Genomic DNA, 23269 nt, shown 5'->3' with positions numbered 1-23269 from the left:
TGAGTCCAGACTCATCATGTCCCCTGGAGAAAAGGAAACACCAGGGTGGTATAGAAGGTCGGGAACTCTTCTTCCCTGTAAAAGGAGGGGGTTCACCATGGACACAGGTTGTAGAAGGAGGGGCTCACCATGGGGGACAGTAAAACTTCCTGGAGGGGGAACACCAGGGGATGTGTAAATTGAGGGGGAACAACATTTAAACGGGTTTAGTGTAAAAAAAAAAAAAATAACAAGTGAACACCAGGGGGTGTAAATGCAGGGGAACACTGCAGGGGTGTAAAAGCCCTAGATTCAGGGGGACAAAGACATTACCTAGGGGGTATAGAAGGAGGGGAGTAATAATTGTACACTCACCAAGGGGCATCTTGTATAAGATATGCCATGGGGGAAAACACCAGGGGCTGCATATAAAAGTCATTTCTGGAACACCAGGGGGTATAAAAGGAGGGGGAACACCAGGGAGGTATAAAAGGAGGGGGACACCAGGGGGGTGTATAGAAGGAGGGGGACACCAGGGGGTATAGAAGGCATTTCCTTCTGGGGTTGGTACACCAGGGGGCTATGAAAGGAGGGGTTCGAACACCAGGGAGGTATAGAAGGACTAAGGGGAACACCAGGGGGCATATAGAAGGAGGGGGAACATTTGCCAGGGGGCTATAGAAGGATGGGGACCACCAGTGGGGTATAGAAGGAGGGGGATCACCAGGGGGTATAACATTGGAGGGGTATGTACATCATTTTCCATGGGGATAGAACCTGATGGTAGTTTTGAAACACATCAATTCCATTTAAATGTTCTAACATTGACATGTTCACCAGTGGGGTATAGAAGGTTCTTAACATTGACATGTTCACCATTGGGTTCTAGAAGGACATGTTCTAACACCAGGGGGTATAGAAGGTTCTTAGGGGGAATGTTCTTAACATTGACATGTTCTATAGAAGGAGGGGACATGTTCTAACATTGACATGGGGTAACATTGAATGTTCTTAACATTGAATGTTCACCAGGGGGTATGAATGTTCTAGGGGGAACACCAGGGGGTTCTAGACATGTTCTATTGGGAACACCAGGGAGGTGTAAAAGGAGGGGACCACCAGTGGGGTATAGAAGGAGGGGGATCACCAGGGGGTATAGAAGGAGGGAGAACACCAGGGGGTATAGAAGGAGGGGGAACACCAGGGGGTATAGAAGGAGGGGGAACACCAGGGGGTATAGAAGGAGGGGGAACACCAGGGGGTATAGAAGGAGGGGAACATCAGGGGGTATAGAAGGAGGGGGAACACCAGGGGGTATAGAAGGAGGGGGAACACCAGGGGGTATAGAAGGAGGGGGAACACCAGGGGGTATAGAAGGAGGGGGAACACCAGGGTGGGTATAAAATAAGGGGGAACACCAGGGGGTATAGAAGAGAAACACCATGGGGGTATAAAGAGGGGGAACACCAGGGGGGTATAAAATAAGGGGAACACCATGGAGGTATAGAAGGAGGGGGAACACCAGGGGGTATAGAAGGAGGGGGAACACCAGGGAGGTATAGAAGGAGGGGGACACCAGGGGGTATAGAAGGAGGGGGAACACCAGGGGGTATAGAAGGAGGGGAACACCAGGGGGTATGAAAGGAGGGGGAACACCAGGGAGGTATAGAAGGAGGGGGAACACCAGGGGGTATAGAAGGAGGGGGAACACCAGGGGGGTATAGAAGGATGGGGAACACCAGGGTGGGTAAAAATAAGGGGGACCACCAGTGGGGTATAGAAGGAAATCACCAGGGGGTATAAAGGAGGGGGAACATCAGGGGGGTATAAAGGAGGGGAACACCAGGGGGTATAGGAGGAGGGGAAAACACCAGGGGGTATAAAAGAGGGGAACACCAGGGTGGGTATAAAATAAGGGGGAACACCAGGGGGTATAGAAGAGAAAACACCATGGGGGTATAAAAGAGGGGGAACACCAGGGTGGGTATAAAATAAGGGGGAACACCAGGGGGTATAGAAGAGAAAACACCATGGGGGTAGAAGAAAAACACCATGGGGGTATAAAAGAGGGGGAACACCAGGGTGGGTATAAAATAAGGGGGAACACCATGGGGGTATAGAAGAGGGGGAACACCAGGGTGGGTATAAAATAAGGGGGAACACCAGGGGGTATAGAAGAGAAAACACCATGGGGGTATAAAAGAGGGGGAACATCAGAGAAGTGTAGAGGAAACAAATCTTCCCCTATTTGAATCAATATAACACATCTACAACAAGACTAAAAACAATAAACTCATTGTCAAGCGTTCCATATCAGTATCGAGTTGGGCATCTTACCCGTCTGCTGCCTGTCTGTTGCACTGTGGTGTCAGGGCAGTGATAGGCTGCTTTACAGGGCCGTGGTCATCTTCATCATCATCCTCATCACAGGTCAAGAGCAATGGAGAGGCTGTTCTGTCCTTGTCCTCATCCCCCTCCTGCCGCATCATGGGGCTGGAGGTCTTGATGGGAGCGTGCTTTTTAAATGGGCTCTCTACCTCAGCCAAGGAAAACACAGAAAAGGGTTGATGATTTCTACAGATAACTTATAACAGATAATGATGTCATACAGAGGTGGGCTGGTGAAACATTAACATATGCCCAGAGATACTGCCCCAGTAACAAGCCATTTCAGTCACTAGCTATCAGTTATCAACAGTCATCACCTACCAGTATCCAGAAAAGTGCTCTCTGCTCGCCCCATCCTTCTCCTTGTGCATCTCTTCTCCTTGGAGCACCTGATGTTAACAGATCATAAGTGTGCATTTTGACATTTCATTTCATTCCATTGCAGAATAGTACGAGGTGTTTTACCGCTTCACCAGTCTCTGGAACTGATGATGGTTCTCTCCTCTCCTTCTCTACAGGGTTACCAGTCTTCTCCTCCTCCTCTACAGGGGTGAAGGTCGGAGAGGGAGGCAGAGGGGGAAGCTCTTCCCCAACATCAGAGGGAGAATCTGCAGGACATATTAAGTCACATTAGTTATTGGGGGTCCAGAGACAAGGTAACATACCGGACAGATGATGGGTCATAGGGATGGGCGTTTTAAAATAAAACATTGCTCGACTCTGACCAACCAGAATGACGCAAAACGCCACGACAGCAAACAGTGTTGTTTTCAGGGTGTTAAAAATCAGTAGAGTAGCCTATTCTAACAACCACAGTGAAGGAGAAGTCTGACATTCGCCATTATAGAAATAAGGATGTGACAAATGGAAAACATTTACTTAAACATTCCTTTTTTGTCGGTTTTCAGCCCCTATTGAGTATGACTGCTACGGGGCAATTAGGTTCTCTGTGTTGGACAATGACTCTTACTGCAGTCCTCTGGGTTTTGTCAAGGCAGCAGGTTAGGAGAATTAAGGCAAAATGGACTTTTCCTAGAGAATTAAGGCAGCAGTTTAGGAAAACGAATCTGCAGCAGGTTAGGAGAATTAAGGCAGCAGGTTAGGAGAATTAAGGCAGCAGGTTAGGAGAATTAACGCAGCAGGTTAGGAGAGTTACACATGGAGTAAACAAGCGTACATTCAATAACACAATAAGGGAAAAACAAAGTCTATACAGCGTGTGCAAATGGCATGAGGTGGTAAGGCAATAAATAGGACATAGTAGCAAAGTAATTACAATTTAGCAGATTAACACTGGAGTGATAAATGAGCAGATGATGGTTTGTAAGTAGTTTATGTGTCGGGGGGGCTAGGGTCAGTCTGTTATATCTGGAGTGTTTCTCCTGTCTTATCTGGTGTCCTGTGTGAATTTAAGTATGCTCTCTCTAATTCTCTCTTTCTTTCTCTCTCTCGGGGGACTTGAACCCTAGGATCATGCCTCAGGACTACCTGGCATGATGACTCCTTGTTGTCTGGAAGAAAAAGAAACGCACACCTATTTAGGCGAGGTGCTGGCTAGCGGAGTAGAAAATAAAAAAATAAAAAAATAAAAAAGTTAAGAACAGCCAAGCTGTCTTCATCAGGATATAATCACAAACACATGACACTATATAAACGAGTCATCCCGCAAAAGACACAGGTGTCTAATCATGGCCAAGAGTAGCCTAATATCATTGGTTAATTATCAAATACTAAAATGTCACACAAAGAACAGCATACAAACAACAAATGGAGAGCATACGATCATAGATTCATTTTAGACTACACCAGCTTGCAAACAATTACAATGGCAAAGTCACAATAATCACAAGAATGGCTTCAGATCAAAGTCTACGTTGAGACCAAAGGGAGCACGGTCCTCTAAATTAAAGATCCAGGCAGCCTCTCGTTTTAACAATACATTATCAAGGTCACCCCCTCTCCTAGGGAGGGTGACATGTTCGATGCCAATATAACGCAGAGACGAAATCGAGTGGCCTGCCTCCAAGAAGTGGTGCCGCAACTGGTTAAGTAAAGTTTTTACACCTAATGGTGCTACGATGCTCTGAGATACGTACTTTTAATTCGCGCTTTGTTTTACCCTCATAATTTTTAACCACAAGGACAACTTTCAACATAAATAACTGCCTTAGTGGACCACGTAATAACACCTTTAATTGGGATCTGTTTCCACAAAACACTTTGAATAGTTAGAACACAAGAATGCGTCTTTTTGACCTTGAAAAGGGTCATGTTTAGTTTGGAATTTTCTCAATGGCAATATTAATCCGATCATTTCTGCAAACCCTCTCCTTGAACTTTCTTTGCGTCTCAGCCATATTTCTATCGAAATCTTTTTTTTTTTTTTGATTCGACAGAATTGGCTGTAGGGCAAACTATTTTTCAAGGGAAGTGGGTGACAACTATCAGCCCTTAAACTGTTACCATCAGTGGACTTCCTATAAAGATCAGTCTATAGAACATATATATATATATATATATGCCATTTAGCAGACGCTTTTATCCAAAGCGACTTACAGTCATGTGTGCATACATTCTACGTATGGGTGGTCCCGGGGATCGAACCCACTACCCTGGCGTTACAAGCGCCATGCTCTACCAACTGAGCTACAGAAGGACCACATACACCAACATAATCTTCACACAAGATCAGAAGATCAAGAAAACTGATTTGACTCCTTGTTGTCCCAAGTCCACCTGGTCGTGCTGCTGCTCCAGTTTCAACTGTTCTGCCTGCGGCTATGGAACCCTGACCTGTTTACTGTGATTACTATTATTTGACCATGCTAGTCATTTATGAACATTTGAACATCTTGGCCACGTTCTGTTTTAATCTCCACCCGGCACAGCCAGAAGAGGACTGGCCACCTCTCATAGCGTGGTTCCTCTCTAGGTTTCTTCCTAGGTTCTGGCCTTTCTAGGGAGATTTTCCTAGCCACCGTGCTTCTACACGTGCATTGCTTGCTGTTTGGGTATTTAGGCTGGTATTCTGTACAGCACTTTGAGATATAAATACATTTGAGTTGAAGTAGTGATGCTGGTGTGCAAAAGAGCAGCAAAGTAAATAAAAAACAGTATGGGGATAAGGTAGGTAGATTGGGTAGGCTATTTACAGATAGTTAGGCCATGGAAGGAATGTTGTTAGGCATTGAAGCTCGTTTGGAGGTTAGTTAACACAGTGTCCAAAGAAGGGCCAGATGTATACAGAATGGTGTCGGCTGCATAGAGGTGGATCAGGGAATCACCCTCAGCAAGAGCGACATTGTTGATATATACAGAGAAATTAACAGGCCCTCCGATTTGACACATTGAACTCTGTCTACAAAGTAGTTGGTGAACCAGGCGAGGCAGTCGTTAGAGAAACCAAGGCTATGGAGTCTGCCGATAAGAATACGGTGATTGACAGTCAAAAGCCTTTGACAGGTCTATGAAGACGGCTGCACAGTACTGTCGTTTATTGATGGCAGTTCTGATATTGTTTAGTACATTGAGCGTGGTTTAGGTGAACCGGTACGGTGGGATTCGAAATGGTCAGTGATCTGTTTATTAACTGGACTTTCGAAGATTTTAGAGAGGCAGGGCAGGATAGATATAGGTCTATAGCAGTTTGGGTATAGAGTGTCACCCCCTTTGAAGAGGGGGGTGACCACGGCAGCTTTCCAATTTTTAGGGATCTCGGACTATACGAAAGAGGTTGAAAAGGCTGGTAATAGGGGTTGCAACAATGGCGGCGGATAGTTTTAGAAAGAGAGGGCCCAGATTGTCTAGCCCAGCTGATTTGTACGGGCCCAGGTTTTGCAGCTCTTTCAGAACATTTGCTATCTGGATTTGGGTGAAGGAGAAGCTAGGGAGGCTCACGTGAGTAGCTGCGGGGGGGAAGCGGAGCTGTTGGCCAGGGTTGGAGTAGCCAGGAGGAAGGCATGGCCAGCCGTAGAGAAATTAGGCTTATTGACATTTTCGATTATCATGGATTTATCGTGGTGACCGTGTTACCTCGCCTCAGTGCAGTGGGCAGTTGGGAGGAGGTGCTCTTGTTCTCTATGGACTTTAAAGTGTCCCAAAACTTTTGGGAGTTAGAGCTACAGGATGCAAATTTCTGCTTGAAAAAGCTAGCCTTTGCTTTCCTGACTGACTGCGTCTATTGGTTCCTGACTTCCCTGAACAGTTGCATATCGCGGGGACTATTCGATGCTATTGCAGTCCGCCACAAGATGTTTTTGTGCTGGTCAAGGGCAGTCAGGTCTTGAGTGAACCAAGGCTATATCTGTTCTTAGTTCTGCATTTTTTGAAGGGGGCATGCTCATCTAAGATGGTGAGGAAATTACTTTTAAAGAACGACCAGGCATCCTCGACTGACGGGATGAGGTCAATATCCTTCCAGGATACCCGGGCCAGGTCGATTAGAAAGGCCTGCTTGCAGAAGTGTTTTAGGGAGCGTTTGACAGTGATGTAGGGTGGTCATTTGACCGAGGACCAATAGCGGATACAGGCAATGAGGCAGTGATCGCTGAGATCCTGATTGAAAACAGCAGAGGTGTATTTGGAGGGCAAGTTGGTCAGGATAATGTCTATGAGGGTGCCCATGTTTACGGATTTAGAGTTGTACTGGTGGGTTCCTTGATGATATGTGTGAGATTGAGGGCATCTAGCTTAGATTGTAGGACTGTCGGGGTGTTTAGCATATCCCAGTTTAGGTCACCTAACAGGACTAACTCTGAAGCTAGATGGGGGAGATCAATTCACAAATGGTGTCCAGGGCACAGCTGGGAGTTGAGGAAGGTCGATAGGAGGCATCAACAGTGAGAGACTTATTTCTGGAGAAATTAATTTTTCAAATTAGAAGTTCGAGCTGTTTGGGTATAGACCTGGAAAGTATGACAGAACTTTGCAGGCTCTCTCTGCAGTAGATTGCAACTCCTCCCCCTTTGGCAGTTCTAGCTTGATGGAAAATGTTATAGTTGGGTATGGAAATCTCAGAATTGTTGGTGGCCTTCCTAAGCCAGGATTCAGACACGGCAAGGACATCAGGGTTGGCGGAATGTGCTAAAGCAGTGAGTAAAACAAACTTAGGGAGGAGGCTTCTGATGTTAACATGCATGAAACCAAGGCTTTTTCGATCACAGAAGTCAACAAATGAGAGTGCCTGGGGACACGCAGGGCCTGGGTTAACCTCCACATCACTCGAGGAACAGAGGAGTAGGATGAGGGCACAGCTAAAGGCTATCAAAACTGGTCAAATCAAATCCAATTTTATTTGTCACATACACATGGTTAGCAAATGTTAATGAGAGTGTCGCGAAATGCTTGTGCTTCTAGTTCCGACAATGCAGTAATAACCAACAAGTAATCTAACTAACAATTCCAAAACTACTGTCTTATACACAGTCTAAGGGGATAAAGAATATGTACATAAGGATATATGAATGAGTGATGGTACAGAGCAGCATAGGCAAGATACAGTAGATGGTATCGAGTACAGTATATACATATGAGATGAGTATGTAAACAAAGTGGCATAGTTAAAGTGGCTAGTGATACATGTATTACATAATGATGCAGTCGATGATATAGAGTACAGTATATACATATGCATATGAGATGAATAATGTAGGGTAAGTAACATTATATAAGGTAGCATTGTTTAAAGTGGTTAGTGATATATTTACATCATTTCCATCAATTCCCATTATTAAAGAGGCTGGAGTTGAGTCAGTGTCAGTGTGTTGGCAGCAGCCACTCAATGTTAGTGGTGGCTGTTTAACAGTCTGATGGCCTTGGGATAGAAGCTGTTTTTCAGTCTCTCGGTCCCAGCTTTGATGCACCTGTACTGACCTCGCCTTCTGGATGATAGCGGGGTGAACAGGCAGTGGCTTGGGTGGTTGATGTCCTTGATGATCTTTATGGCCTTACTGTAACATCGGGTGGTGTAGGTGTCCTGGAGGGCAGGTAGTTTGCCCCCGGTGATGCGTCGTGCAGACCTCACTACCCTCTGGAGAGCCTTACGGTTGAGGGCGGAGCAGTTGCCGCACCAGGCGGTGATACAGCCCGCCAGGATGCTCTCGATTGTGCATCTGTAGAAGTTTGTGAGTGCTTTTGGTGACAAGCCAAATTTCTTCAGCCTCCTGAGGTTAAAGAGGCTCTGCTGCGCCTTCTTCACGATGCTGTCTGTGTGAGTGGACCAATTCAGTTTGTCTGTGATGTGTATGCCGAGGAACTTAAAACTTGCTACCCTCTCCACTACGGTTCCATCGATGTGGATAGGGGGGTGTTTCCTCTGCTGTTTCCTGAAGTCCACAATCATATCCTTAGTTTTGTTGACGTTGAGTGCGAGGTTATTCTCCTGACACCACACTCCGAGGGCCCTCACCTCCTCCCTGTAGGCCGTCTCGTCGTTGTTGGTAATCAAACCTACCACTGTTGTGTCGTCCGCAGAGATTCTACTTTGTCTCTGTACTGACGCTTAGCTTGTTTAATAGCCTTGCGGATGGAATAGCTGCACTGTTTGTATTCGGTCATGTTACCAGTCACCTTGCCCTGATTAAAAGCAGTGGTTCGCGCTTTCAGTTTCACACGAATGCTGCCATCAATACACGGTTTCTGGTTAGGGAATGTTTTTATCGTTGCTATGGGAACGACATTTCAACGCACGTTCTAATGAACTCGCACACCGAATCAGCGTATTCGTTATCTGTTATCTGACGCAATACGAAACATATCCCAGTCCACGTGATGGAAGCAGTCTTGGAGTGTGGAGTCAGCTTGGTCGGACCAGCGTTGGACAGACCTCAGCGTGGGAGCCTCTAGTTTTAGTTTCTGTCTGTAGGCGGGGATCAACAAAATGGAGTCGTGGTCAGCTTTTCCGAAAGGAGGGCGGGGCAGGGCCTTATATGCGTCGCGGAAGTTAGAGTAACAATGGTCCAAGGTTTTTCCACCCCTGGTTGCGCAATCGATATGCTGATAAAATTTAGGGAGTCTTGTTTTCAGATTAGCCTTGTTAAAATCCCCAGCTACAATGAATGCAGCCTCCGGATAAATGGATTCCAGTTTGCAAAGAGTCAAATAAAGTTCGTTCAGAGCCATCGATGTGTCTGCTTGGGGGGGATATATACGGCTGTGATTATAATCGAAGAGAATTCTCTTGGTAGATAATGCGGTCTACATTTGATTGTGAGGAATTCTAAATCAGGTGAACAGAAGGATTTGAGTTCCTGTATGTTTCTTTCATCACACCATGTCTCATTAGCCATAAGGCTTACGCCCCCGCCCCTCTTCTTACCAGAAAGGATGTTTGTTTCTGTCGGCGCGATGCGTGGAGAAACCCGCTGGCTGCACCGCCTCCGATAGAGTCTCTCCAGTGAGCCATGTTTCCGTGAAGCAAAGAACGTTACAGTCTCCGATGTCCCTCTGGAATGCTACCCTTGCTCGGATTTCATCAACCTTGTTGTCAAGAGACTGGACATTGGCGAGAAGAATGCTAGGGAGTGGTGCACGATGTGCCCGTCTCCGGAGTCTGACCAGAAGACCGCCTCGTTTCCCTCTTTTTCGGAGTCGCTTTTTTGGGGTCGCTGCATGGGATCCATTCCGCTGACCTGTTTGAAAGGCAGAACACAGGATCCGCGTCGCGAAAAAAATATTCTTGGTCGTACTGATGGTGAGTTGACGCTGATCTTATATTCAGTAGTTCTTCTCGACTGTATGTAATGAAACCTAAGATGACCTGGGGTACTAATGTAAGAAATAACATGTTAAAAAATATTTTTTTTAAATGCATAGTTTCCTAGAAACGCGAAGCGAGGCGGCCATCTCTGTCGGCGCCGGAAGAGCGTTGGACACAAAGAATCAAAGGAGCAGATTTCTGGGTGTGGTAGAATAGATTCAGGCCGTAATGTGCAGACAGGGGTATGGTGGGGTGCGGGTACAGTGGAGGTAGGCCCAGGCACTGAGTGGTAAGACAGGTTGCATCACTAGACGGCATAGCATGTATGGCATTGTGTGGGCTAGCGGTTTGCTGATGTTGTGACCATAGTGCCCCATGGTGGCGGTGGGGTTATGGGTATATGAATACGCTACAGACAATGAACACAAATAACATTTTATCAATAGCTATTTGAATGCACAGAAAAACCATGATGAGATCCTGAGGTCCATTGTGGTGCCATTCATCCATCACGTCATGTTTCAGCATGATGAGATCCTGAGGTCCATTGTGGTTCCATTCATCCATTACCTCATGTTTCAGCATGATGAGATCCTGAGGTCCATTGTGGTACCATTCATCCACCACCATCACCTCATGTTTCAGCATGATGAGATCCCGAGGCCCATTGTGGTTCCATTCATCCATTACCTCATGTTTCAGCATGATGAGATCCTGAGGTCCATTGTGGTTCCATTCATCCATCACCTCATGTTTCAGCATGATGAGATCCTGAGGCCCATTGTGGTTCCATTCATCCATCACCTCATGTTTCAGCATGATGAGATCCTGAGGCCCATTGTGGTGCCGTTCATCCATCACCTCATGTTTCAGCATGATGAGATCCTGAGGTCCATTGTGGTTCCATTCATCCACCACCATCACCTCATGTTTCAGCATGATGAGATCCTGAGGCCCATTGTGGTGCCATTCATCCATTACCTCATGTTTCAGCATGATGAGATCCTGAGGCCCATTGTGGTTCCATTCATCCATCACCTCATGTTTCAGCATGATGAGAACCTGAGGCCCATTGTGGTTCCATTCATCCATCACCTCATGTTTCAGCATGGTGAGAACCTGAGGTCCATTGTGGTTCCATTCATCTACCACCATCACCTCATGTTTCAGCATGATGAGATCCTGAGGCCCATTGTGGTGCCATTCATCCACCACCATCACCTCATGTTTCAGCATGATGAGATCCTGAGGTCCATTGTGGTTCCATTCATCCACCACCATCACCTCATGTTTCAGCATGATGAGATCCTGAGGCCCATTGTGGTTCCATTCATCCATCACCTCATGTTTCAGCATGGTGAGAACCTGAGGTCCATTGTGGTTCCATTCATCTACCACCATCACCTCATGTTTCAGCATGATGAGATCCTGAGGCCCATTGTGGTGCCATTCATCCATTACCTCATGTTTCAGCATGATGAGATCCTGAGGCCCATTGTGGTGCCATTCATCCATTACCTCATGTTTCAGCATGATGAGATCCTGAGGCTCATTGTGGTGCCATTCATCCATTACCTCATGTTTCAGCATGATGAGATCCTGAGGTCCATTGTGGTTCCATTCATCCATCACCTCATGTTTCAGCATGATGAGAACCTGAGGTCCATTGTGGTGCCATTCATCCATCACCTCATGTTTCAGCATGATGAGATCCTGAGGCCCATTGTGGTGCCATTTATCCATCACCTCATGTTTCAGCATGATGAGATCCTGAGGCCCATTGTGGTTCCATTCATCTACCACCATCACCTCATGTTTCAGCATGATGAGATCCTGAGGCCCATTGTGGTGCCATTCATCCATTACCTCATGTTTCAGCATGATGAGATCCTGAGGCCCATTGTGGTGCCGTTCATCCATCACCTCATGTTTCAGCATGATAATGCACAGCCCCATGTCGCATGGATCTGTACACAATTCCTGGGTATAACAACCTACACTGCCATATTCGTGTTAATCTCCCTGCACTGTCCAGTTTACAGTAGCTATTACAGTGAAAGAATACCATGCTATTGTTTGAGGAGATTTATGAATCAATGAACATGTATCACTGTGCAAACCAATTAGGCAGATTTGGGCAGACGTGATACAACATTTTGAACAGAAATGCAATGGTTATGTTCACTGTATCAGTCTAAAACGTTGCACATACACAAAAATCGTAATTGCATCTAACCTGGAATAATACATTACTCATCCATTTCAAAGATGATACAAAATAACATTTTTAAAACATGTTTTTTTCCATTGTATTATCTTTTACCAGATCTAATGGTGTTATATTCTCCTACATTAATTTCACATTTCCACAAACATCAAAATGTTTATTTTCAAATGGTAGCAAGAATATGCATATAGATTTCGGTATGTCATTTTAGGAGAAAATTGAAAAAAGGTTCAAACCCTTGTGTGTTTGAGCCAATCAGTTATCTTGTGACAAGGAAAGGGGGTATACAGAAGATAGGCCGATTTGGTAAAAGACCAAGTCCATATTATGAACAAGAACAGCTCAAATAAGCAAAGAGAAAGGACAGACCATCATTACTTTAAGACATGAAGGTCAGTCAATACGGAAAATGTCAAGAACATTGAAAGTTTCTTGAACCATAAATCGCTATGATGAAACTGGCTCTCATGAGGACCGCCACAGGAAAGGAAAACCCAGAGTTACCTCTGCTGCAGAGGATAAGTTCATTTAGGAGTTACCAGCCACAGAAATTGCAGCCCAAATAAATTCTTTAGAGTTCAAGTAACAAACATCTCAACAGCAACTGTTCAGAGGCGACTGTGAATCAGGCCTTCATGGTTGAATTGCTGCAACAACAAAAAACACTACTAAAGGACACCAATAAGAAGAAGAGACTTGCTTGGGCCAAGAAACACAAGCAATGGACATTAGACCGGTGGAAATCTGTTCTTTGGTCTGGAGTCCAAATTGGCGATTTTTGGTTCCTAATGCCATGTTTTTTTGAGAACGGATGATCTCCCCATGTGTATTTCCCACCATAAAGCATGGAGGAGGAGGAAGAAGTGTTTTGGTGTGGGGTGTGCTTTTGATTTGTTTAACACTTTCTTGGTTACTACATGATTCCATGTGTTATTTCAGTTTGATATCTTCACTGTTAACTTTGTATGGCTGCAGGGGCAGTATTGAGTGGCTTGGATGAATAAGGTGCCCAGAGTAAACAGCCTGCTCCTCACTTTCAGTTGCTAAATATGCATATTATTAGTAGTATTGGATAGAAAACACTCTGAAGTTTCTAAAACTGTTTGAATTATGTCTGAGTATAACAGAACTCATGCTTTTACACCTGCATTGTTTGCTGTTTGGGGTTTTAGGCTGGGTTTCTGTACAGCACTTTGAGATATCAGCTGATGTACGAAGGGCTATATAAATACATTTGATTTGATTTGATTTGATTTATAGAGAGAAATTCCACTTCCTGTTGTTGTTTTTTCTGGGGGTGGCAGATCTTCAACCAAGCTCTCATTGAAATTACAGCGAGATATGGATGAGTTTTCACTTCCTACGCCTTCCACTAGATGTCAACAGTCAATAGAACTTTGTCTGACTAATGTGAAGGGGGGGGGTCGAATGAGACCGGAAATAGTCACCACTGCCACGAGTTGACCATGCATTCACTATGCGCGTTCACAGGGGAAGGACCTGCGTTCCACCGGTCATCTGAAGTCATTCTAATTCTCCGGTTGAAATATTATTCAAGATATATGTAAACAACATTCTAAAGATTGATTCAGTACATCGTTTGACATGTTTTTACTGACTGTTACAGAACTTTTTTTTAGCTTTTTCCGTAAAGTTTTTTTAAAATCTGACACAGCGGTTGCATTAAGGAGAGGTATATCTATAATTCCATGTGTATAACTTGTATTATCATCTACATTTATGATGGGTATTTCTGTTGAAACGATGTGGCTTTGCAAAATCACTGGATGTTTTTGGAACTAGTGAATCTAATACGCCAATGTAAACTCAGATTTGATATAAATATGAACTTTATCAAACAAAACATGCATGTATTGTGTAACATGAAGTCCTATGAGTGTCATCTGATGAAGATAAAATTAATCACTAACCTTGAATTATCTTTATTTCGGCTTTTTGTGAAAGCTATATTTAGCTGGAAAATGGCTGTGCTTATTGTGGTTTGGTGGAGACCTTAACATAATCGTTTGTAGTGCTTTCGCTGAAAAGCCTATTTGAAATCGAACACTTTGGTGGGATTAACAACGAGAAAAGCTTTAAAATGGTATGAGACACATGTATGTTTTAGGAATTGTAATCATGAGATTTCTGTGGTTTGAATTTGGCGACCTCTATTTTCACTGGTAGTTGCCATATCTATCCCGTTAGTGGGATTGCAGCCATAACAAGTTAACTCAAAATGATACAATGACAAGATTCCAGTTGAACAAAGTTTACTAAATCGTATGAACACACTACAAGGTAGCCATCGCACATCAGGCTAGGTCCATCAACAGCAAGACTTCCCGTGCAGGCGCACTCTTGACTGAGTGATAGCCCCGTAATAACAGAAATATAGGGATACTTAAAACATGAACTTAACAATCTCCCCCTTTTCTTCAAAGACAAATAAAACATCAACAACATAATTAAATGCCCAAGTATTATTCAAGTTCCCCATTACAAATGAGTTGTGTGACAGTTTGTATTTGTATTACTCAAGCTGCCACTTGTGTGACGTCGTTGTCAAAAATGTTTACACAATAGTGGCCTGGTTCAAGAGTCACTGGTTGTTGAACATCAGCCTTGTATTTTTCTATGTCTAGAACAGCCCCTGCCTTCTTGAGGGAAGCGTTGCTTAATAGTAAGGATATCTGTAGGGACCACCTCTGTTTCAATGTGACACTTACCTGCAAAAATTGGTCAGACTATGTTAACTCTATTGGTATAATGGACGATTCTCCCATCTCCAAATTTGAAAGCTCCGTTGCTTGGTGTGCCAATCATATTTTGTACACTGCTCTTCCTGTTAGTTTAACTTGTTCATTTTTTACGAGGACATTCTTTAACAATGGTAAGTGCTTTGACAAATAGCACATTTTCATCTCCTTCCATATTTGTCCAGTGGATTTGTGCTGGGAAATGGCGCCCTCTTCTGGTTGTCTTGAGAACGTGACTTGTTGGTGCTTTTTCTCTGCTGCTCAGTGTAATATGCTGCGTCACTCACTTGCATTCCATCTGTTATTGGCGCGACAGACGTCTTTTCAACCAAAATTATTTTTAGTGCCGACTTCATTGATGCAAAAGTCAGCACAGTACAAGCAGTCAAAGCCAACTGTTTCTAGACAGACAGCAACTTGAAAGCTAACACTGCATCCAGGAGAACCATGTCGTACTTGCGCATCCTATTGTACCTGTTAGAAATCAATGACGTAGTCCATCATTGCAACTGAAATATCAAATCAAATTGATTTATAAAAACTCCCTAGAAAGGCCAAAACCTAGGAAGAAACCTAGAGAGGAACCAGGCTATGTGGGGTGGCCAGTCCTCTTCTGGCTGTGCCGGGTGGAGATTATAACAGAACATGGCCAAGATGTTCAAATGTTCATAAATGACCAGCATGGTCAAATAGTAATAATCACAGTAGTTGTCGAGGGCGCAGCAAGTCAGCACCTCAGGAGTAAATGTCAGTTGGCTTTTCATAACCGATCATGACTATTTGTAACCATTTGCATTTCTTTAAATAAGGGACTTTAATTTTGAAGGCGAAACACAAATTCCACTAATGTGGCTAATCATTATTGTGGCTAGCTTCACATATGTGCTGCATGCCCCTTGGGTTCCAAAGAGCAAGTCGAAAACTGGGTAATGCCTACCAACATAATACATACAGTTGAAGTCAGAAGTTTAAATACACTTAGGTTGGAGACATTAAAACTCGTTGTTCAACCACTCCACAAATTTAGTTTTGGCAAGTCGGTTAGGACATTACTTTGTGCATGACAAGTCATTTTTCCAACTATTGTTTACAGACAGATTATTTCACAGTATCACAATTCCAGTGGGTCAGAAATGTACATGTACTAAGTTGACTGAGTCTTTAAACAGATTGGAAAATTCCAGAAAATTATGTCATGGCTTTAGAAGCTTCTGATAGGCTAATTGACATCATTTGAGTCAATTGGAGGTGTATCTGTGGATGTATTTCAAGGCCTACCTTTGAGTGTATGTAAACTTCTGACCCACTGGGAATGTGATGAAAGAAATAAAAGCTGAAATAAATCCTTCGCTCTACTATTATTCACATTCTGAAAATAAAGTGGTGATCCTAACTGACCAAAGAAAGGGAATTTTTAAGATGAAATGTCAGGATTTGTGAAAAACTGAGTTCAAATGTATTTGGCTAAGGTGTATGTAAACTTCCGACTTCAACTGTATATTCATTTTTTTATTTAACTAGGCAGGTCAGTTATTAAGGACAAGTTCTTATTTAAAATGATGGCCTACCCCGGCCAAACCCTCCCCTAACCCGGACAACGCGGAGTCAATTTTGCGCCACCCTATGGGACTCCCGATCATGGTCAGCTGTGATACAGCCCAATCTCGATCCAGGGTCTGTAGTGACACCTCTAGCACGACATGCAGTGCCTTAGACCGCTGTGCCATTCGGGAGCCCCCATCTCCACCTCCTTTATACGTGACTTTGGTCAGGAATCTTGGTTTCCATTGACAACATGTGAGAGGATGAATATTAAAGTGAGTATATTTCTTACCCAAGTTTTTGAACCAAGTATTGGAGTCATCAATGTCCAGTTCGGCATTTCCCTTCGTGGTTGATGCGCTGACAGAACAGAAGAACATCAACATAGAAAGCAGTTTTTATTTACTAGTATTTATGACGATGGTTAACATTAGTATAATCAATGTATGACAACCTGATGACTGGTTCCCCCATGCAAATTCAGCCAGAAGTCTGGCAAAAAAAATATGCAAGTCTCTGCAAGCCAGAATGTTGAAAATAATCATATTTACACTTCCTTTACCGGTTGTCCGAGCTATTGGTCCTTTTGACGGTAGGAGGTTGAGATCGGGTATCCACAGGAAAATGTTGCTTACCCAACTTTTTCCAGCGCCGATAAGGTGTCACTTGTAAACAATAGTAGAATGTAACCGAACGTAGTCGACCCAAGAAATGTTCCTTATTATCAGCTGAAAGAACTTGTGAAATTTGCCAGCTGCTTGCGTGAAACAATGTTCATTCTGTGGTTTGATTAACCTCTGCCATATTGTGCAAGTGTTGGTCTCATAAAACAAAACATTTAAATATATTTGACCGAAAACAGCTTTTGGACATCAGCACTGCAATCACAAACGTAAATTTCTATGACAATTTATACTTCAAAGAGTCGTCAGCTCTGGACGTTCTGCTTACTCTGGACCAGACCCTAATCCCCGGGACTCTGCTTACTCTGGACCAGACCCTAATCCCGGGGCTCTGCTTACTCTGGACCAGACCCTAATCCCCGGGACTCGAACGAGGAAGCGATGGCACAAGAGGCAAATGAGCAAGGATCCCGGCGAGACTACGTTGGTGAGCAAATAAATTGCCTCTATCCTTCTTTCGATTGGCAAACGTACAATCACCAGAGAAACTGGACGAGCTCCGCTCGAGAATATTCTCAGAGTCGTGGCTGAACAAGGACAATATACATCTTTCTAGTTTTTACACGCATCGTCTCGACCAGACTCTGGTAAGACTAAGGGAGGACGGGTGTGTCTTTTGATGCACAATCATATGATGCATTTTGAATCATAGAATGCAAAATACATCATACGGTGATGATATCTGTATTTTGAAAGTTAAATATCTTGAAAACCTGATTACTTTCAAGCAAAACATTTTGGGACTGTCAACAATTGCCTAATTAAACTAATTCCAAAAGATAATTTATGGGTGGAATGTTCCTTTAATAGCAGCTGGAGTATGAGCTCTAATGTTTAGAAAGTCTCAAGTTTTTCCTCACCAGAGTAAGAATACCTCATGACAAGCTGCAGAACATGCATAGCTGTATTTACCACCAGACCACACTCAATGAGCTGTACAAGGCCAGAACCAAACAACATGCAAATCCTGAGACGGTGGCCTGTGATTTTAATGCAGGGAAACAAATCTGTTTTAACTCATAACTACCAGGATGTTGCCTGTGAAACTAGAGGCAACAAAACTCAATCCCATTTACTCCACACACAGAACCGCATACAAGACTCTCCCTCGCCCTCCCTTTGGCAAATCGGACAATAACTATCCTCCCGATTCCTGCTTACAAGCAAAAACTCAAACAGGAAGTGCAAGTGACCCGCTCAATAAGGAAGTGGTCCAATGAAGCGGATGCTAAGATACAGGACTGTTGCTAGTACAGACTGGAATATGTTCAGCGATTCATCCGATAACATTGAGGAGTTTACGACACCAGTCAACGGCTTCATTAATAAGTGCATCGACGACGTGGTCCCCACAGTGACCTTACGTACATATCCTAACCAGAAGCCATGGATTACAGGCAACATCCTCACTGAGCTAAAGGCAAGAGCTGCCGCTTTCAAGGAGCGGGACACTAATCCGGACACTTATAAGAAGTCCCGCTACAACCTCGTGACAGGGCTTGCAAACTATCATGGATTACAAAGGGGAAATCCAGCCGTGAGCTGTCCAGTGACGCAGGTCAACCAGATTAAATAAATGACTACTATGCTTGCGTAGAGGCAAGCAACACTAAACCATGCATGACAGCACCAGCTGTTCCGGGCTGCTGTTTGATCTCCTAGCCAATGTAAGAAAGACCTTTAAACATGTTATCATTCAGACCGATTACCAGGACACGTATTCAGAGCATGCGTTGACTAGCTGGCAAGTGTCTTAACCTCTCTAGGCTATGTGGGACACTAGCGTCTCACCTGGCCAACATCCAGTGAGATTGCAGAGCGCCAAATTCAAATACAGAAATACTCCTTACAAAAATTCAGAAAACAAAACATTTGACATAGGTTTAAAGATGAACTTCTTGTGAATCCAACCACGGTGTCAGATTTAATAAATGCTTTACAGCGAAAGCATACCTTACGATTATTTGAGAACATAGCCCAGCAGACAAATAATTACAAACAGTAAACAGCCAAGTAGAAGAGTTACACAAGTCAGAAATAGAAATAAAATTAATCCCTTCCCTTACCTCCTCCCATTTACTCAATAAATGTTCCTTTTGTTCGATAAAGTCTCTGTATATCCAAAAACTTCAGTTTTGTTAGCACGTTTTCTTCAGTAATCCACAGGCTCAAACACAGTCAAAACAGGCAGACAAAAAAAATCTAAATTGTATCCGTAAAGTTCATAGAAACATGTCAAACGATGTTTATATTCAATCCTCAGGTTGTTTTTAGCCTTAATGATCTATAATATTTCAACTGGACAATAAATGTCGTCAATATAAAAGGGAAACAAGAAATGAACTCTCGGGAAAAGCTCTGTGACACGTCAGGGTCCACTCATTCAGACTGGTCTTACTCCCTTATTTATAATAATACAAGCCAGAAACAATTGCTAAAGACTGCTGACATCTAGTGGAAGGCATACAATTTGAGTCCTAAGTCAATGGATACTGTAATGGCATTGAACAGAAAACTAGAAGAAAAAAAAACATGGGAAAAAACGTCCTGAATGGATTTTTCTCAGGTTTTCACCTTCTAAATCAGTTCTGTTATACTCAGACACTATTTTAACAGTTTTGGGAACTTTAGAGTGTTTTCTATCCAAATCTACCAGTTATATGCATATATCTTCTGGGCCCGAGTAGCAGGCCGTTTAATTTGGGCATGCTTTTCATCCAAAATTCCGAATGCTGCCCCCTACCCCTAGAGAAGTTAACTGACATTTTCAACTTCTCCCTGACCGAGTCTGTAATACCTCAAGAACACCACCGTCCTTGTGCCCAAAGAACGCCATGGTAACCTGTCTAAATGACTAACCGCCGAGTAGCACTCACATCTGTAGCCATGAAATGCTTTGAAAGGCTGGTCATTCATCACATCAACACCTTAATCCCAGAAACCCTAGATCCACTCGGATCCTGGACTTCCTGACAGGCCACCCCCAGGTGGTGAGGGTAGGCAACAACACGCGGACCCTCAACATGGGGGCCCCTCAGGGTTGCGTGCTTAGTCCCCTCTTGTACTCCCTGTTCTCCCACGACTGCATGGCCGGGCACAACTCCAATATCATCATTAAGGTTGCTGACGACACGACAGTTATCTTTATCACAGACGACAAAGTGACAGACTATTGGGAGGTCATCAGCGACCTGGCAGTGTTGTCAAGTTGTGTAACAAACCGTAGCTACATTTTATATATTCCTAGTGATATGTACACACAGTACCAGTTAAAAGTTGACACCTACGCATTCAAGGGTTTTTCTTTATTTGTATGATTTTTCACGTTGTAGAATAACTATAACTTCAAAACTATGAAGTAACACATATGGAATCATGTAGCAATCAAAAGCGTGTTAAACAAAAAATGAATGCCTTGATGACAGCTTTGCACACTTGGCATTCTCTCAACCAACTTCATGAGGTTGTCACCGGGAATGCATTTCAACCAAAAGGAGTGCCGTGTTAAAAGTTCATTTGTGTGGAATTTCTTTCCTTCTTAATACTTTTGAGCCAAACATTTGTGGGGTGACAAGGTAGGGGTGGTAAACAGAAGACAGCGCTATTTGGTAACAGACAAGTCCATATTAAATGGCAAGAACAGCTAAAATAAGCAAAGAGAAAAGACAGTCTATCATTACTAAAACATGAAGGTCAGTCAATCCAAAAAATGTCTTCAAGTCACAAATCAACATCAAGCGCTGATGAATAACCTGGCTCTCAATAGGACCGCCACAGAAAAGGAAGACCCAGAATTAACTCTACTGCAGAGTTCAGTAGAGATACCAGCCTCAGAAATTGCAGCCCAAATAAAATGCTTCAGAGTTCAAGTAACAGGCATCTCAACATCAACTGTTCAGAAGAGAATCAGGCCTTCATGGTCGAATTGCTGCAAACCACTACTAAAGGACACCAATAAGAAGAAGAGACTTGGTCCAAGAAACACAAGCATTGGACATTTAGACCGGTGGAGTCTAAATTTGAGATTTTTGGTTCCAACCGCCATGTCTTTGTGAGAAATAGCGTAGGTGAACGGATGATCTCCGCACGCAGTTCCTACCATGACACATGGAGGAGGTGTGATGGTGCTTTGCTGGTGACACTGTCAGTGATTTATTTAGAATCCAAGGCACTTAACCAGCATGGCTACCACAGCATTCTGCAACAATACACCATCACATCTGGTTCACACTGAATGGGAGTATCATTTGTTTTTTCAACATGACAGTGACCCAACACACCTCCAGGCTGTGTAAGGGCTACTTGACCAAGAAGGAGAGTGATTGAGTGCTGCATCAGATGACCTGGCCTCAACCCAAATGAGATGGTTTGGGATGAGTTGGACCGCAAAGTGAAGGAAAAGCAGCCAACAAGTGCTCAGCATGTGGGAACTCCTTCAAGACTGTTGGAAAAGCATTACAGGTGAAGCTGGTTGAGAGAATGCCAAGCATGTGCAAAGCTGTCAAGGCAACAGGTGGCTAATTTTGCAATATTTTGATTTGCTTAACACTTTTTTTGGTTACTACATGATTCCATATGTGTAATTTGATAGTATTGATGTCTTCACTATTATTCTACAATGTAGAAAATAGTAAAAATAAAGAAAATCCCTTGAATGAGTAGGTGTGTCCAAACTTTTAATTGGTATTGTATCTACCTCAAATAACACATACCCCTGTAACATTGACTCTGTGTCCAAACTTTTAATTGGTATTGTATCTACCTCAAATAACACATACCCCTGTAACATTGACTCTGTACTGGTACTCTGTGTACATAGTAAAGTAAATAAAGACATTATTTTTGTTCAACACTGACTTGTAATAGGACTGTTCTGGACTGCTGAGCCTACATGTTAGAGACGAGAGTAAGTATTTCACGCTTAGATTCTAAAAGAGACTAGCCTTTAAACACATTGGAAAACTCCAGAAAATGATGTATATATATGTATATATATGCCATTTAGCAGACGCTTTTATCCAAAGCGACTTACAGTCATGTGTGCATACATTCTACGTATGGGTGGTCCTGGGGATTGAACCCACTACCCTGGCGTTACAAGCGCCATGCTCTACCAACTGAGCTACAGAAGGACCACGATGTCATGGCTTTAGATGCATCTGATAGGCTAATTGACATTATTTGAGTCAACTGGAGGTGTTCCTGTGAATGTATTTCAAGGCCTACCTTCAAACTCAGTGCCTCTTTGCATAACATCAAGGGATGCACCATTAGGTGCAAAAACACGATTTAGTTGCGGCCCACTTTTTGGAAGCGAACCACTCGATTTCGTCCCTACGTTATATCAGCATCGAAAATGTCACCCTCCCTAGGAGAGGGGGTTGACCTCGACAATTTATTGTTAAAACAAGAGGCTGTCTGGATCTTTAATTTAAAGAACCTTGCTCCCGTCGGTCTCAATGTAGACTTTGACCTGAAGCCATTCTTGTGATTGTGATTTTGCTATTCATTGTAAATGTTTGCAGGCCTATGTATCCAAAGTGTATCTATTATCGTATGCTATCCATTCATGTGTTTGTATGTTCTTCTTATATCTGAGAATTAACCAATGGTATCAGGCCACTTCCCACCATGATTAGACACTTGTGTGTGTTTTGACACTATAAAAACTTGTTGGTTATTCAATTATTGCATCTGAGTTCCTAGTGTGCAGTTGTCCTTTTTCAAGTAGTCTACTCCGCTAGTCATCACCTCCCCTAAACAGGTGTGTTTGTTTCGCATCCCAATGAACACATTTAGGACAGTTTATACGTGTTATTCTGACTGCCATGATCGCACAGTTAACATTACCTTTGGATTACGAAGCCTTTGATTTTTTTAAAATTATTACATAAATTATAAACTCAGTTACGTTAGCTGATTTAAGATTCTCATAGAACCAAACGTATAACAACTTGACAGACCTTATTTTCGGCGTTTTTCCAAAAACACATTT

The sequence above is a fragment of the Oncorhynchus keta genome, unplaced genomic scaffold (assembly GCF_023373465.1).
Source record: "Oncorhynchus keta strain PuntledgeMale-10-30-2019 unplaced genomic scaffold, Oket_V2 Un_scaffold_1004_pilon_pilon, whole genome shotgun sequence".
Classification (NCBI taxonomy): Eukaryota; Metazoa; Chordata; class Actinopteri; order Salmoniformes; family Salmonidae; genus Oncorhynchus; species Oncorhynchus keta.
This window is presented reverse-complemented; position numbering follows the sequence as displayed.